We start from the raw sequence: 6,699 nt of genomic DNA on the forward strand, positions 1-6,699 counted from the left end.
GGGGGGGCGGGGGGGCCGGACAAACGGCCGGACAGCCGGACAGCCGCCGCGGGTGGCGGTGGCAGCGAGGATGCGGGGACAGAGGATGCGGGGGGGGGGGGGCAAGGGATGGGGGGGGGGCGACACCGGGGCCGCGGAGGGGCGGGGGGGGGACACCGGGCTCCGGTGGTGGCCGCGGCGGGGCTCAGCTGACTGCGCGCAGGGGGCGGGACGGGGGGGGGGGGGGGACAAGGGGGGGGGGGGGCACACACGTCACTTAGCCCCGCCCCCCCTCCCCGCCCCCCCCCCGCAGCGACCGCCCCCCCCAGCATCCCCCCCCCTTCCGTCGCTGCGCCCCCAGCCCCGCACCCCATTTCGCAATATTTTGCCGTATTTTGCCGTATTTGGCCGTATTTGGCCATGTTTTGGACTATTTTTGCCATATTTTGCCATATTTCGCGGTATTTGTGTCCTGCCCCCCCCCCCTCCAGTCTCCCCTCTACCCACACCCTGCGGTTGGTGGGGCGGTGGGAAATGTGCCCCCCCCCGCCGGTCCCCAGCGTGTTTTGGGTTTATTTTGCGGCAAAATATCCGCGCCCCCCCCCCCCCCAGGATGCTGGGGATGGGGACACGCGGGATGGGCACAGCCCCTGCTCCCACTGGGGGGGGTGTAAACGGGGGGGGGGGCAATGCTGGGTGCTGCTGGGGGGGGCATTTCCCCGGGGTGGGGGACAGGGGGGTCCCGGGGGGGGGGTTGTGGAAGCCTTGTGCCGGCTCCCAGGGCCGGATTCGGGGGCAGGGTGTAACGGGGTGTAAGGGGCAGGGGGGTGGGGAGGGGGCTCGGGGGGCTCCCGAAGGCCCCCCCATGGGTGCGGGTGCGGGGCTGGGTGTTTGCTGTGGGGTCACGCACCCAGCTTTGGCTCTATTTCCACTCTGCTTCCACTCCATTTACCGGGATGCTGTGGGATGGCTGAGCTCTGCCACGCCGGGTTCCCGGCGCGTTTTGGTGCTTCGGAAGGAAAATGGGGGCCTCGGGGAAATCCAAGGGGGTGGGAGGCTCGTCCCGGCTCCCCCCCCCCCCCCCCCCAGTCACCCCGGGGCGGACGTCCCCATCGATCCTCCGCTCCCAACGCCGCTCTCTTTGTTAAAAATAAGCCGGAGTTTGGTTTGTCAGAGCTCCTGGACTCGGTGCCAGCCACGAGCTATAAATACCAGCCTGCTATTTACAAGCGAGGTATTTATATTGCCTTCCCATCGCCCCGTCAATCTTCCCGGGCAGGCCGAGCATCACCAGGCTGAAGGCAAAAACACGGCACGTGTCCGAGCCGGCCCCGGCCCTGCCCTCGGGGACACCCGGCGCCCCAGCGTCCGTGTGGCTTTCCTTGCTTCCATCGCATCTGGCAGAAAAAAAATAAATAACCAAGCAGCAGCATTTGCTCCGTTCAAGAAATCAAGAGGAGCCTCTGGATTTGGGACCGGAGGCTGGACCACGGCACCCAAAACGCCTCGGGGCAGCCATCCTGCCCTGCAGCGGCCATTTCATGCCACCGGAGCCCCGTCACCTTGGCTGAAACCCCAAGGGCTTCCCCGCAAACGGCTGCTGCCTGCTCCGGAGGCCGCGAAAAGGGGAAGCTGTTTCCACCTCGCCAGCGCTGGAGGCAGACATAAACGGGTAAAGAGGAACCAAAATGCTGGACGGCTTCCCACCTTACAGCTTCCCACCTTACAGCTTCCCACCTTACAGCTTCCCACCTTACAGCTTCCCGTCCCACCTTACAGCCCAGGGAGCCACCAAACGACTTGCCCCAGGGGCTGCAATGTGTCCCCAGGGAAGGCGGCTTCAGGGACAGAGAGGGCACAGCTTCGCCCGCTGCTTCCGTCCCCCCCGGGGGCCCCTTGGGGACAGATGTGTGACTGCACGGTCACAGCTCCAGCACCCCTGGGTCTGCACCCCCCATTCCAGCATGCCTTTCTGGGAGCAGGCACCAGGGATGAGGTGGGGATCGGGTACGAGCGGGTGGGCTGCTGCCCTCAGCAATCCCACAGAGCCAGGTGAGCGCGTCTGGCCCTGGATCCTGCCCTCCCGCCCCTCTGTGGTGGGGCCCGAGAGGGCAGGTTGTAGGGTTTGGGGGTCCCAGTGGCACTGCTGGGAACACCAAGTGGTGCCAGCCTCCTGGGCCTCGGTGCTCGGCGCCCACGTGTCCCCCAGCCCTCGGGACACCAAGCGAGGACAGCAGCGGGCAGGGTGCCCCTCTGTCCCCAGGGTGGCAGCGGGATGCTCTGGGTGCCAGCAGCGCCCGGGCTTTGTGCCTGGGGCTTTGCTGCTGTCACCGGCTGGTCTGCATCGGGCTGGCAATATCGTGCTCGTGTTCGTCGGTGCTCCGTGCACGTCCGCCTCCAGCGTGGGCTCCCTGGGTCCACCCCTGCTGGGGTTCCTGCAGCAGCCTGCGGGCAGCCGGAGGGGCAGGGATGGTGCTTTCTGTGCTCTGTGCCCACGTCCCGTGCCCCGTGCCCGTGCCCTGTGCCCATGTCCCGTGCCTCTGCCTGGTTCCCATGCCCCCTTCCCATCCCCATGCCCTGTCCCCATGTTCCTGGCGGTGCCCATTCCCACACTGGTGTCCATGCCCCATCCCCATCCCATCCCCACGGTTGCGCCCCCCCCCCCCCCAGCTGCACCGGCCCTGCCCCAGCCCCCTGCCCGTGCTGGCTTGCCAGCCACCAGTTATCCCAGTGGCGACCAGCAGAGGGGACTGGTGATCCACAGCAGCCTCCAGAGCCCTCCACTAGCCCCGGCCGGGCTGCAGTAGCCCCGCGGGTCCCCCCCCAGCCCTTCATGGGGCTCCCCCAGGGCTGCTCGCCCCCCCCCCCCGGGCTCCCCGCAGCGGGGTGGGCTGCCTGCCTGCCTGCTGCACCCCCTGGGGCACGTTTGGGGCTTTTTGTAGGGTCCAGGCTCGTGTCCAGCCAAAGCCATGCGTGGGGCTGGTCCTTGCCCCTCCAAAAAGGGGCTCAGGAGGCTCCGCGGCCAAGCAGCAGGTGGAGGGGCCGGATCCTGCCCTGACTCAGCACGGTGTAATCGCGGCGTTATCTGGGAGCGCTGCTCAGCGCCATAAATCCCGCTGGAGTCGGAGGGACGGAGGGTGCCCAGCCCAGGGCAGGCAGCCGGGCAGAGCTGCCCACGGCCTTGTCGGCACGGAGGAGCTGCGGGGCCCCAATTAGGCAGCGGTTAATTGCGCCAACGCCAGTTCCCGTGAAGGAGAGCAGTGAGCAGCCCCCGGAGCACGAGCTGGGGAGCAAAAGGAAGGGTATGGCGATCGCTTCTTCTGTGAGAGACAGGGAAATAAATCTTCACTGCGCTAACAGCCTTACCCTCCCGAGTGCAATGACTGCAATGATTCTGCGAGTCCTGAGGGCAGTGGGTGACCGGGAACAGCCCGTGCTGGGCGCTCTGCAGGGGCACAGACCGGGCTTTACACCACGAAAACCAAGAGGAGGACAGCCGGGGGTTTGTCCCCATGGGTACCGAGCCTGCGGTGAGCAGGTGAAGCCGAAAAACTTCGGGAGGGGCGCGTTTGGTTTGACCGCAGTCGGGATAAAAATCTCACAAATCATCGTTTATATTTTTGAAATGCTCCCTCGCTGACATAAATTGAGGCCTTGGGATCGCCCAGGAGCATGTGCCGGGTCCCAGAGGTGGAGGAGACGTCAGCAGTGCTCTGCTGATCGCCGTGGATGTCGCACGTGCCTCGAGGGCTTTGCCAGCTCGGGGACTGTCCCCGGCAGCTGGCTGGCACCAGGAGCACATTTGTCCTCCCCGGCTGTATTCAGAGGGAAATCCTTCCTTTCGAAGCTAGTTCGTCCAACAGATAATTCAGGCAGCTCCAGACAGATAAGCATTATTTACATCCGCTCAGAGAGATGTAATTAGCTGTCATGATTAGACTTTATCGTGGTGCCGTTTTTAAAGATCTGTCTCTAACCGGAGGGAACTGCACGGGGGCAGCGCGGGGCCGGGCTTGCCGAACCCCTCTGAGCATCGTCTGTCGCTTGGCTCCCTCGGGGTGCTGGCACCCACCCGGAGCTCCCTTTGCACCCACAGGGGGGCAGATTCAGTCCCATTCTCTGGTGCTTACTGGGGTGTACTGGGTGTACTGGGAGTGTGGGGGACCGGGAGGGGAGAGCAGTCAGGGCTATGCCTTGCCCGGCCACCGTGGGATGGGGCTCATTGCTTGGGTGCTCCCAGTGCCCCCAGTGCCCCCAGTGCCCCCAGCGCCCCCGTGCTGGGCAGCAGGAGGGGCAGGACACCTCTCCCCATCCCTTTCCTCAGCGGAGCCACAGGAGCAGAGGAAACCCGGACCAGATGTGCGTGCCGGGACAATTTCCTCCGCAGACAGGAACGCGTCGAGAGGTGCTCCAAGTGATGGCACCGCGCAGCTTCGAGCCTGCTGACGCTTCCCGCGATGACGAAGGGCTTCCAGTGTAAGTGCCCTCGCTCCCCGAGCCACCAGCTATCCCGGACCCCCCAGGGTTTCGCAGCCGAGTGCCTGCCACCAGCCGGAGCACAGCCGAGGCGCCGCAGTCATGGCACAACCACGACCCACAGGGCCAGGATGCCGGGCTCATTTTCAGGAGGTTTGTCGAGACAGAAATGCCCTTTGTGTCTGTGCTGCGGCCTCCAGCCGCCGTTTGCACGCTATTTCTGCGTGCGACAAATATAGCCTTCCTGTCTGCAGATCAACAATATCAATGCTTGCTATTTTTTGCCTTTTAATTATTATTTTTCCATTTAGGAAATACGTCAGCAAGCAGAGGAGACAGGTAGGGGCTCAGTGCGTAGTGCTCCGGTGCTTACGTGGATTGATTTTTCAAAAGTAAATATTTTAAACCATTTTGTTGGTCTGTTTAGCAGGACTCTGCGTGCACTGCTGAAATTATATTCCCCACATTTCTTCTTCATAAAGGAACGAAGCTTGGCTTCTAATAATGAAGTTACTGCCGTGGGTGGATATTTACGTGTTTATAGTTTCGGGCGGGGGGGGGGATGCATTTCCCCCACCTGGGAACTACCCAGCCCTTCCACAGCTCCAGTAACTCCAATTTTCAAATGAATCCAGAGCCAGACTCCTCCGGGAGCAGCGCTAGGGAAAGCATTTAAAAGCCTCCAGTGGAAGAATTTTCTATTGGAAACGAGATTTCGCCGAAGCTCAATTTCCCAGGAGAATCCCTCAGCTTCAGCAACATTTTGGCTGGGGAGACAAGCTGAAAATGAACGTGTTGGTGAGGGCAAAGTGCTCGTACAGGGCATTTCTGAGAGAAAGGCGAGCCTTTTGGGGGTGAAATGCCTTTCAAGGCCAAGGGTAAGAAATACGTGAAGGGGGAAAGGGCAGATGTCGAAAAGCTCGGCTTTAGCCGGGGAGGCAGCGTGTCAGCACGGGGGGATGGAGCCCATGGCCCCCCGGGTGCCAGCAGCAGGCGATGGGGGATGTTTGCGGCTGCGCTGGTGTCAGGGAGAGGCGCGGGCACCCTCCTGTCCTCCTCCCCATCCCGCAGCCATCCCAGAAGAGCTATTTCGGGCAGGGTAAACAGGATGGCTCACACACACCGCCACCTCCTCTCCTCCCGCCCTCCTCCCTCCAGGAGAAGCCTCGCGGCCTAGCGATGCCGGCTGGGCCGTGGCCCACCTCGGCCTGCAGCCCCGCGGGCCTCCCCGCGGCAGGGAACGGCCTGAGCTCTGCGGCCGCGCCGCCTCGGCCTCCCCTGCCTCCTCCTCTTCCTCCCCCGGTCACACCCCGGCCCGTCCTGGGGCCGGATCCTGCCCCGGGAGCCCGCCGGGGCCGCTTCCGCCTGTTGCTCTCGGGAGGCAGTGGAGAGGAGCCGCAGCCTCGGCGGAGGAAGGAGGAGCTTTTCCAACGCTTCCTCCATCGGCTTCACTCCGTCTGCTTCGCTCCCTCCCCTGGCTGCCGCAGCCCAGGCCCGGAGCTCGCCCGCTCCCTGGCAGCTCAGCGACCTCCATCCCCGGCGGTGTGCGAGCCGGGGAGGCTGTGCCGGGCCGGGGGGCTGGCTGCCGGTCCCGGGGGGCCTCTACTCGAGCCTCCCCTCCCGAACCACAGTGGCACTGTTGATACCAGCCCCTCTCGTCTCCCCGCAGCACGCAGCCTCCCTGCCCGTCCCCCGTGGCCGTGGGGCGCCGCGAGGCACCGCGTGCCTCCCCGTCCCGACCTCCCGCCTGGCGAAGGAGGCCGGCGAGGCAGAGAGGCCCCTGGCCGCCCTCCGCCCCAGCGAGGCACGGCACGCCTCGGCGCTGGCGGCAGCTCAAGGCTGAGGTTTACGAGGAGCTGGGCGTGAGCGCGCAGGTAGAAAGGGAGGCGCGGGTGTTGCAATCGCCCTCTGAGGCAATGTCAGGAGCGGAGGCCGGTGCCAGGAGGGAGCCCGTTCGGCTGGCGCCAGAGGCCGCGGGAGCTGGCACGGGTCCCGCTGCGTGTGCGCGCAGGGGAGGCCACGCGGGGAGGAAAAGCGGGCTGTGCGCCCCCAGCACCCTTCCCAGGGCCGATCTATCCCAGCCCTGAGCGAGCAAATGAAGGCTGCTAATTAACGATGTGCGCCTGAAGGGGGGAGGCTGGGGGCTGCGGGTGGGGCTGGGCGGCGGGGTGGGGAAGGGAAGGGAAGGGAGGGGAGGGGAAGGGAAGGGAGAGGAGGGGAAGGGAAGGGAAGGGAAAGGAGGGG

The sequence above is a fragment of the Anser cygnoides genome, chromosome 20, assembly GCF_040182565.1.
Source record: "Anser cygnoides isolate HZ-2024a breed goose chromosome 20, Taihu_goose_T2T_genome, whole genome shotgun sequence".
NCBI lineage: Eukaryota > Metazoa > Chordata > Aves > Anseriformes > Anatidae > Anser > Anser cygnoides.